The following is a 12,227-nucleotide window of genomic DNA, read 5'->3' on the forward strand; positions in this document are numbered from 1 at the left end:
AAAAAGTTATGTGTTGTTTAATAACTGATTTTATTATTATTATTTTTTGTAGTTTCCTTTTCGTCCATTCAAACAATTGACATCGAAATGGCAACTCCCGAAAAACTGAAAGTGAAAGTATTTTACGCACGCATTAATAAGCTATTATAAAGCAGAAAAAAGAGGAAAAGAAGAAACGCCCACTGCCCCACTCCCACGGTGATACCGGTATTACTGGTGTTGTCACATGTCGATTAACCAGTGGGGAGATTTTCTCATCGTCACAACCCTATTCTACACCCTCACCAGGGTGCTAGAGGGTTCATGGGAGTATGCCCAACCAGTCCACATGTGTTTTGTGGACTTTGAAGAGGCATTCGACCGTGTCCCTCATGGCATTCTGTGGAGGGTGCTGTGGGAGTATATGATCAGAGGTACTTTGTTAAGGGCTGTCACATTCCTTGAACAGAGTAGGAGTTTGGTACGCATTGCCGGCAAAAAGTCAGAATTGTTTCCAGTGCATGTTGAGCTCCAGCAGGGCACCTTTGGGCTAGAGGGGGTCTGGTTCAAGGACCACAGGATTTCATCTCTGTTATTCGCAGCAGATGTTATTTTGTTGGCTTCATTGAACATGGACCTTTATCATGCACTGGGGCGGTTTGCTGCCAAGTGTGACGCGGCTGGGATGAAAATCAGCACCTCCAAGTCCGAGGCCACGACGCTCCACCAGAAAAAGATGGTTTGCCACTTCCAGGTTGAAGTTAAGTCCTCACCCCAGGTGAGGAGTTCAAGTATATTTGGCTTTTGTTCACGAGTGAGGGAAGGATGGACCGTGACATTGACAGGCTTTGGCTTTTGTTCATGAGTGAGGGAAGGATGGACCATGACATTAACAGGCGGATTGGTGCAGCGGCAGCAGTAATGCGGTCAATGTACCAGTCCTTTTTGGTAAAGAAAGAGCTGAGTCGAAAGTCAAAGCTTTCGATTTACCGGTCAATCTATGTCCTCACCAATGGTCATGAGCTTTGGATCATAACCAAAAGGACAAGATCTCGGATACAAGCGGCCAAAATGAGTTTCCTTCACAGGGTGGCAGAGCACACCTTTATAGACAGGGTGAGAAGCTCTGTGACCCGGGAGGAGCTCGGAATAGAGCCACTGCTCCTCCACATCGAGAAAAGTTAGCTGAGGAGGCTCGGGCATCTGTTTCGGATGCCTCTAGGATGCCTACCTAGAGAGGTGTTTCAGGCATGTCCCACTGGGAGGAAGCCCCAGGGAAGACCCAGGACCCACTGAAGGGACTATGGCCTCGTTTACACTAGTGCGTTTTAGTTTTAAAACGGCGTTTTAGAATGAAAACGATCCGCGTCCACACTCGCGTTTTACCCAGCGTTTCTGAACTGCTCTCCGTCCACACCAAAACGCTGAAAATGCACATCACGTGACCACACACACACTCTTTGGCAAGCGCTGCACCCATCAACCCAGATGAGAGCTCTGCTAGTCGGACTTCTCATCAAGCATCTCCCGCTGGATCTAATCTCACTATATTTATTAAACGGGATATTTCATTTATCTTGTTGTCTTTATCTAACGACATATTCCCTGACTTTGGTCATTGGAATCTATTAGCTACTTGTTCTCAGGTCACGTGTTTTGACTGAGCGCAGATAAGTTAATGATTAATGTAAGCACGTACATTCTGTATGATCGCGTGCCTTTATTTCCTATAATGTATAAACCTATTGTATGTTAAACTTTTATAATGGCCATTATCGATTATTAAAACTGATATTCAGCAAAAGAGAGGGGATGTTTCGTATTTTCACTGAAATTGAAAGGAAACAGTTGTTATTGGCTCCGTTTTGTTATAAATGTCCACACAGTGAAGATGACGCTCATATATGCAGCAAGACGCCTCAACATTTCTGCTGTCTAAGTTGCTAATATTAAAATGAAAATAGGCAGTTCCTTAAATCATGTTTTCATTTTATTGTTGAGAAAGTGAAACAGCGTGGCCAGGGTGATGTGAATGAAGTTATAAAGTACACTGTTCCCTTTGAAGATTTGGTAACGCTTTCTTTTACAACCCGCAAAGTACCGCGTAAGTACAGTGAAATTACAGTGTACTCTTCTGTACGTACTGTGTAAGTATAATGAACGTATGTGTAGGTATGAGGGAACAAACCGTAATGCTTGGGTAAAAAGGGGGTAACAACCAGATGTTCATCACGAAAATTACCGCGTAAGTACAGTGAAATAACGGTGTACTTTTGTGTACCTATAGTGTAAGTATAAATAACGTTTACGTAAGTATAAGGGAACAAACTGTAATGCTCGGGTAATAAGGGGGTAACAACCAGATATTTAGCATGAAAGGTGCCGCTTAAGTACAGTGAAATAACGGTGCACTTTTCTTTAAATTGCAAAAGAACAAACCATAATGTTTGCGTAAAAGGGGAGTAACAATAAGATATACATCACGCAAAGAAGTATATTAAGTTTACGATGTACATTTCTTCAAGTATTGTATACATATAAAGAATTATGCAAGGATGGTGACAACCTATTGCTATCTGCAAATGTACTGTATATGCACCTGCGTGAGTACATTAGTACTCTTATTCAGTGCTTGGGTTTTATATGGGGTGTTTAATGAATAAAAGGTTTACAACCTGTGAAATTATGAACCCTTATTGTATACTGTATGTATTTTAAATCTGCAATTCAATATAAAATATATTTCCATACACTACTTACCTTATGTTTACTCGTCGATCTCACCAAAGCCATCAATGTCTCCATAACTCACTATCAACAAATAACTTTGCATGACATAGGCCTACCGTCAGGATTCAATGTAGATTAAAACAGGCTCGCATCTTTACTGCTGTTTGCACAGGGGGGCTAACTGTTGCATTTCAGTAAATGTATAGCTGATGCTTTATAGAAAAATCTAGTAATTTGGTCTTCAATCAATAAAAACTGCTGCTGTAGTTTACTCTGTTCTTAGTGTTCAAGTATACACTAGTATGTTAAAGTTCAGCTTCTTCCCTCTTTGTTCCCTGTAGTTAAAGGGTAAATACAGTATTTGTTCCCTCCTTGTTCCCTGTACTTACAGGGTAAATACCACATTTGAGGGTTGTAAATTAAAGTGAAGCATTGTTCCTCTCTTGTTACCTCCTTGTTCCCTGTACTTACAGGGTAAATACCACATTTGAGGGTTGTAAATTAAAGTGAAGCTTTGTTCCTCTCTTGTTACCTCCTTGTTACCTGTACTTACAGGGTAAATACCACATTTGAGGGTTGTAAATTAAAGTGAAGCTTTGTTCCTCTCTTGTTACCTCCTTGTTACCTGTACTTACAGGGTAAATACCACATTTGAGGGTTGTAAATTAAAGTGAAGCTTTGTTCCTCTCTTGTTACCTGTATTTAAAGGGTAAATACAACATTTGTTCCCCCCTTGTTCCCTTTAGTTTACAATGTAAAATTTTGAAGGCAGTGAAATAAATATACAAACACACAATATATTTCTTCTTTACTTTGTAACCTTTATTTTAATAAATAAGCATTTTAAAAGCATTGTCTTGTCTATCATTGCCTATACTCATTCATTTTCTCTTCGGCTTTGTCCTTTTGTTAATCTGGGGTCGCCACAGTGGAATAAACCACCATCTTATCCAGCATATGTTTTACGCAGTGGATGCCCTTCCAGCTGCAACCCATCTCTGGGAAACATCCATACACACCCACTCACACACATTCACTACGGACAATTTAGCCTACCCAATTCACCTGTACCGCATGTCTTTGGACTGTGAGGGAAACCGGAGCACCCGGAGGAAACCCACGCGAACGCAGGGAGAACTCCATGCAGAAACCTTCTTGATGTGAGGAAACAGCACTACCTACTGTGCCACCGTGTTGCCACCCAGCTGCAACCCATCACTGGGAAACATCCATACACACTCATTCACACACATACACTACGGACAATTTTACCTTACCCAATGTCACCACATATTTTTGGACTTGTGGGAGCACCCGGAGGAAACCCACGCTAACATGGGGAGAACATGCAAACTCCACACAGAAATGCCAACTGACCCAGCCGAGGCTCGAACCAGCGACCTTCTTGCTGTGAGGCGATTGTGCTACCCACTGCGCCTGCCTATACTCAAACAGCAAAATAACACATTATTTCCTTCCCCCTTTTTTTCTGGCATCTCTTGCTTGGCTTCCTCTTCTGCTCTTCTCAGCTTCCACTGAGGACTCTGATGGTGAGTGGCTGATGAAATCCCATGGGTCTTGCTGCTCTGCATTTATATAAAATATATGAACAGACAGAAAGGCTTTTAGTAAGCTATAGACATGTTTATTTTCCTGTTTAATGTGTGTGTAGTGGTTGTCCAACAATTTCACACACTAAACATTTACAGATACCATACACACACTATACATTACTATCAAACAAAGGTACTATCATCAGATAATATGGGAGATTGTGATCATTTATAGTGATAATAATTAAAGCGCAGAGGGGAAAAGGCTTAAATAGTAGGCTACTGTGCTAAAGTCCTAGGCAAACGTTACTAGTAATTGGGTGGGGGGGGGGGGGTATTGATATAGTAAACTGGCATGCTACAGAAAATATCAATTTACATTTCCAAACATTAATTTTGTCATAAACTTTGCTGTAATTAACGTATAAAGGGAGAAAATCGTCTGCACAGTCAGTATGACAACAGCCACAGAGATCTGACCTGCTCATCATCCAGTCTTTCTGGAATGACATGAAGAAACTAAATCCATAGGAACTTTGGCAACATTTCTAAGATGTGCAAAGTAAACGACAGTAAACATTGGTAAATATTCGCTGCTGGCCGTTTAGATTCGGCCATGAACTAACGTTAATGTTACGCTAAAAACAAATGAAACAAAATAAATATAATCTGGTTAATGCACAATTTCTAATCGTAACAATAGCCTTATTTACTGACAACGATTTACTCACATGTGTTACATGGTGACAAGACGGAGCAATTCCAAACGTCCCAAAAGTCTGAGCAAAACCTCGTGGCGTGCTGCTGCAGTTTGATTCGGATCTTTAGAGGCTTCTTGATTCACAACTCGTTTGAATCAACGAATCAGTAGGCGCGTACCTGAAGTGATACAATATCGCGAGATGGATTCAAATGCACACGGAGCTGTCTGTTGTTCTCGCGATGTTTTGATGTCACACTGATCGGTTTGTTGAAGACGAATCGATTCAACTCTCCGTCCTCCATTCCCAGAATTTCCTGTTCACGGCAGTACAAGGACGGCAGCGCGAGGTAAATAAAACAAGTATTTTTATGACGTTATGTACATAGAAGTGTTTGTTTAGGTTTTTGTTTATATCTGATGTTTGTACCTATTTTTAACAATTACACCCTTTTCACAACACTGTTATGACGCGTTTAACGATCATCAGGATCTAAAATCCTTGAGTTTTTTTATATGATTTTTTTTATAAAATAACATTTATTTGTATTTACGTATGCATTATATAATATGATTACATGTGCGAGGTGTTTCAAACAGTGTCTATGGACATGAGTAAATTAGATGTTATTCTCTCTTCTTGCTGGCGTTATCAGTTTCACACTATTTTTTTATTTTTCTAATTGTCGAGACAACACCATCGTAAAGTTTTCATTTTATTTGAGCAAAGAAGATTGTAAAAAAATGTGTTGTACTTTCCCATTCACTGTGCTGAAATGTAAAAAGGGTCCATAACAGTACATCAACCATATTATGTTATCTTTCACTTTATTTAGGACTAATGATGGGTTAAGACATGTACTTTAATCAAAAACTAACCTTAGGGGTACTTAACCCAAACGTTACATTTACTTACCATTTAATGAGTGACACAGAATTTAAATATGTACACTGAACTGCAAATAATCTTTACTTCAAAGTCTATACTGCCTGCACATATATTTAAGCCTTTTCCCCTCTGCGCTTTAATTATTATCACTATAAATGATCACAATCTCCCATATGATCTGATGATAGTACCTTTGTTTGATAGTAATGTATAGTGTCTGTATGGTATCTGTAAATGTTTAGTGTGTGAAATTGTTGGACAACCACTACACACACATTAAACAGGAAAATAAACATGTCTATAGCTTACTAAAAGCCTTTCTGTCTGTTCATATATTTTATATAAATGCAGAGCAGCAAGACCCATGGGATTTCATCAGCCACTCACCATCAGAGTCCTCAGTGGAAGCTGAGAAGAGCAGAAGAGGAAGCCAAGCAAGAGATGCCAGAAAAAAAGGGGGAAGGAAATAATGTGTTATTTTGCTGTTTGAGTATAGGCAGGCGCAGTGGGTAGCACAATCGCCTCACAGCAAGAAGGTCGCTGGTTCGAGCCTCGGCTGGGTCAGTTGGCATTTCTGTGTGGAGTTTGCATGTTCTCCCCATGTTAGCGTGGGTTTCCTCCGGGTGCTCCCACAAGTCCAAAAATATGTGGTGACATTGGGTAAGCTAAAATTGTCCATAGTGTATGTGTGTGAATGAGTGTGTATGGATGTTTCCCAGTGATGGGTTGCAGCTGGGTGGCAACACGGTGGCACAGTAGGTAGTGCTGTTTCCTCACATCAAGAAGGTTTCTGCATGGAGTTCTCCCTGCGTTCGCGTGGGTTTCCTCCGGGTGCTCCGGTTTCCCTCACAGTCCAAAGACATGCGGTACAGGTGAATTGGGTAGGCTAAATTGTCCGTAGTGAATGTGTGTGAGTGGGTGTGTATGGATGTTTCCCAGAGATGGGTTGCAGCTGGAAGGGCATCCACTGCGTAAAACATATGCTGGATAAGATGGTGGTTTATTCCACTGTGGCGACCCCAGATTAACAAAAGGACAAAGCCGAAGAGAAAATGAATGAGTATAGGCAATGATAGACAAGACAATGTTTGATTAATATGAAGTCTTTTAAAATGCTTATTTATTAAAATAAAGGTTACAAAGTAAAGAAGAAATATATTGTGTGTTTGTATATTTATTTCACTGCCTTCAAGATTTTACATTGTAAACTAAAGGGAACAAGGGGGGAACAAATGTTGTATTTACCCTTTAACTACAGGTAACAAGAGAGGAACAAAGTTTCACTTTAATTTACAACCCTCAAATGTGGTATTTACCCTGTAAGTACAGGTAACAAGGAGGTAACAAGAGAGGAACAAAGCTTCACTTTAATTTACAACCCTCAAATGTGGTATTTACCCTGTAAGTACAGGGAACAAGGAGGGAACAAATACTGTATTTACCCTTTAACTACAGGGAACAAAGAGGGAAGAAGCTGAACTTTAACATACTAGTGTATACTTGAACACTAAGAACAGAGTAAACTACAGCAGCAGTTTTTATTGATTGAAGACCAAATTACTAGATTTTTCTATAAAGCATCAGCTATACATTTACTGAAATGCAACAGTTAGCCCCCCTGTGCAACAGCAGTAAAGATGCGAGCCTGTTTTAATCTACATTGAATCCTGACGGTAGGCCTATGTCATGCAAAGTTATTTGTTGATAGTGAGTTATGGAGACATTGATGGCTTTGGTGAGATCGACGAGTAAACATAAGGTAAGTAGTGTATGGAAATATATTTTATATTGAATTGCAGATTTAAAATACATACAGTATACAATAAGGGTTCATAATTTCAGAGGTTGTAAACCTTTTATTCATTAAACACCCCATATAAAACCCAAGCACTGAATAAGAGTACTAATGTACTCACGCAGGTGCATATACAGTACATTTGCAGATAGCAATAGGTTGTCACCATCCTTGCATAATTCTTTATATGTATACAATACTTGAAGAAATGTACATCGTAAACTTAATATACTTCTTTGCGTGATGTATATGTTATTGTTACTCCCCTTTTACGCAAACATTATGGTTTGTTCTTTTGCAATTTAAAGAAAAGTGCACCGTTATTTCACTGTACTTAAGCGGCACCTTTCATGCTAAATATCTGGTTGTTACCCCCTTATTACCCGAGCATTACAGTTTGTTCCCTTATACTTACGTAAACGTTATTTATACTTACACTATAGGTACAGAAAAGTACACCGTTATTTCACTGTACTTACGCGGTAATTTTCGTGATGAACATCTGGTTGTTACCCCCTTATTACCCAAGCATTACGGTTTGTTCCCTCATACCTACACATACGTTCATTATACTTACACAGTACGTACAGAAAAGTACACTGTAATTTCACTGTACTTACGCGGTACTTTGCGGGTTGTAAAAGAAAGCGTTACCGAAGATTTACCCGTGTCCTCAGTATAGTCTGTTTTCCATATAAAACTGAGAAGAATAGACTGCAGCCTTGATCAAACTTGCGAAGTCTGAACTTACACGGAGAAGATGCGGGACTGAACTGTTTGTAGGCTACTAAATATTGAGGAAAAGCCCCAATCAGAGAGGTGAATGTCGGCAGCCCCGCCTCCGTTTTCAGATGTCTCCGTCTTTCCCCATCCACACTGAGATGGAGCAGCAGCGTTTCAGAATGAAAACGGCCTCTCCAGCATTTTCGAAACGCTCCGTTTTCGGCGCTCGAGAACTCCGGCGTAGTGTGGACGGATGGCGTAACCGCAGCAAAACTTATGCGTTTTCAAACTAAAACGCATTAGTGTAAACGGGGCCTATGTCTTTCGGCTGGCCTGGGAACGCCTCTGGATCCCTCCGGAGTAGCTAGAGGAAGTGTCCGGTTAGAAGGAAGTCTGGAGTACTCTCCTAAGACTGCTGCCCCTGCAACTCGGCCTTGGATAAGTGGATGAAAATGATGATGATCTACTTTTGTGTTTAACAGGAGAAAGTGACCACACCACATGACAAAACATTATGTGATTCCGGTTGTGCCTCACAATGGGCATCCAATGCCACATTTAAGTTCAGATTATACTTTGGTTTTTACTGAAAGCTATTGGTGTATGCAGACAATGTGTTAAGTTCACGCAGACACATTTTTAAATTGTAAAAGTTATGCAGTTTACACATGCACTGTTAACTGTTTCTGCACTAAAATTTAGGTTTCAACTCTGATGAATCCGGCTGTAATCAAAATAAAAACTAAAAAACACAATGACATGCAACAAGAGCGTCAAAAACTGAAAAAGGAAAACCTGTGTTCATGTGTGCATTTGTGACAGGATTAAAACAGATCTGCAGCTTTATTTTCAATAAGTAGATGTAATGTTTTACTTATTTAAAAAATGAACATGATATCATTTTAGAAGTGAGACGTGCTGCTTCATTCAGGCCTTCCTGAACAGACAGATGGATGGATAATAAGGGAAGTCTATAAAATAGTTCATGTGAACCTTTGCTATTGTGGTTATAGTTTGGGGTTTATGAAACTAAAGATGCAGAAAACCAAACCTGTTTCCTCCTGCAAGGTTAACCAGTGATCAGAGACCAGAAGTCAAACCACAATCATCAGCTCAAACTTAAACCATTCAGGCCGCTTAAACTGATTGTGTATTTTCCCGCTACAAGCATTTCAGTAGTCAGAAATCATGAGGGATGAACATGACTTCAATGATTAGCTGGAAGAAGACAGAAGGACATGTGGAAATGATGTGTAGCTGTATGAATGTTATGCTGTCACACTCGAGGCCTCTGAAAGCCTTTGGCTATTTTTAGACACAACTAAAAAAATGATGTGACTTCCAATACAAGATACTCGAGAAAACAACACTGAATAAAAATACTCTTCAGCTCATTTAGATGTGCAAAACCTAACCCACGCCTAATTATAACTTTAATTCATGCACAAACAGCAAGTTGGCACACAAGGAAGTCAGGGGAGGGGGTTATAATATTGCATCTCTAAAGCATACACGTCCTTTCAAAGGAAACGATCAAGGATACAGAATGTACCGGTTTATTAGTATAGAAGGAATATCACACCAGAATGCAAACACAAATGGCACTATAGTGCTTATTAGTGAAGTTATAAACACCTAAAGATTGCACAGATGAGGCTTATGAAGACAGATGATTAGACACATGATTTTTTTTGTCAAGTGTGAAGCCGAGTTCTGACTAAATGATTTTCAAAGTAGTCGCGTCACAGATGTTTTCATACTGCATGACTATCTGGGCTAGCGTTCTGTCGCTGCTTTGTTTACACTGCAAGATGGATCGATGACAGGGGCTTTCACATTGCATGATTTTACAATAGGAAGAATCGCCGACAACTTCATCCAAACTACGTCTCACAGCCAAAAACACATAGTATTTCTTTTGTTATTAATGAGAAAGAAGCCTTTAATAGGGTAGAAAATGTACATAGCCTATTTGCTCACCTCGGTTTGAAGGGAATTAGCTATTTCTCCTCAACTTTCTTTTTTGACCCAGTTGTGATTTTCTTCTCATGACACGTCAAAAGACACGGGTGCTCCGGCCAAATTTCTCCTAGTTTTTCCTCCATTACTTTGGTCCAAATAAACTGAAAAAGGAGCTTAAACTTATCCACAAGCCTCCCGCTGGCCTGCAGGTACACACACACTAGTCTAGTGAATGCTGCTCTCTCATTGGCTGTAGGCGATCGCCAATGTTTTTTCAGTCAAAACTCACCGACAGCTTGAGATATTTAGCACGCCAAATATTCAATTCAATTCAATTCAGCTTTATTTGTATAGTGCTTTTACAATGTAGATTGTGTCAAAGCAGCTTCACATAAATGGTCATAGTAACTGGAACAGTGTAGTTCAGTTTTTAGTGTTTAAGTTCAATTCAGTTCAGTTTAGCTCAGTTCAGTGTGATTTAATCATTACTCAGTGTTCAAACACTGAAGAGCAAATTCATAGATGCGTAGCTCTACCAATCTTGAATCATGCGAGGCAGTGGCGACAGCGGAGAGTGAAGAAAAAAAACCTTGAGAGAACCAGACTCAGTTGGGCACGACCATTTTAATTTCTCCGCTGGCCAAAAGTCTTGTGCAGAACTTCATTCGCCGTGGTTGAGGCAGGAAGATGGCCTCAGCGAAGACTCGTCTGTCCCTGGAACGTCGCTGGAATCAGACTCATGTTCTCCACTCCCCACGACCATCAGCGCAGCAGCAGCTCAGGATATGGCCTGGTCCCGGATATGGAATCCTTGGGATCATCTCGTCACTGGTCTTGGATCCAATCAGTGACTCCGCATAATCTGAGGACCTCGGGATGAGTATCCCCAGGTGAAAATAGAGAATAAAGAAAATAATTAGCGTAGCTGCTGTTCATAGTGTATATAAACAAGATGCAGAAACCTGTGTGGAACCCGCTAGGTGATGCATTGAGTGTATGCTTTATTAAACAGATAGGTCTTTAATCTAGTTTTGAACTGGGAGAGTGTGTCTGAGCCTCGGACATTATCAGGAAGGCTATTCCAGAGTGTAGGAGCCATGAAAGAGAAGACTCGACCTCCTTTACTTGATTTTGCTATTCTAGGTACTACCAGAAGCCCTGAGTTTTGAGATCTTAAAGAGCGAGTTGGTTTGTAGCGAGACAGAAGGTTGGTTAGATAAACAGGAGTTAGATTATTTAGAGCTTTATAGGTGAGAAGTAATATTTTATATTCAATATGAAACTTAACAGGCAGCCAGTGTAAGGAGGATAAAATTGGGGTGATATGATCATATTTTCTAGACCTGGTCAGAACTCTGGCTGCTGTATTTTGTACTATTTGAAGTTTGTTAATAGAGGATGCTGGGCAGCCAGCAAATAGAGCATTACAGTAATCCAGTCTCGAAGTCATAAAAGCATGGACTAGCTTTTCTGCATCTGAGATGGATAGCATATTTCGTAATTTAGCGATATTTCTCAGATGAAAGAAGGCAGTTTTTGTGACATGGGATATATGGTTTTTAAAAGTTAGATTGCTGTCTAATATGACACCCAGATCTTTTATAGTAGAGCTAAAGCTAACTTTGTATCCCTCTAATTGTAAATTGAGTTGCGAGATCTGCTGTGTGCAAGATTTAGGCCCAATAAGTAATAATTCTGTTTTGTCGGAGTTTAAGAGAAGAAAATTGTTGGTCATCCAGTCTTTAATGTCTTTGATACACTCAGTTAGTTTAGACAGTTCAGACGTCTCGTCAGGTTTAGTTGAAATATATAATTGACTATCATCTGCATAGCAGTGAAAGCTGATCCCATGTCTTGTAATAATGTCTCCCAGAGGTAGCATGTAAATTGTAAACA

This window comes from Danio rerio, chromosome 7 (genome assembly GCF_049306965.1).
Source record: "Danio rerio strain Tuebingen ecotype United States chromosome 7, GRCz12tu, whole genome shotgun sequence".
Classification (NCBI taxonomy): Eukaryota; Metazoa; Chordata; class Actinopteri; order Cypriniformes; family Danionidae; genus Danio; species Danio rerio.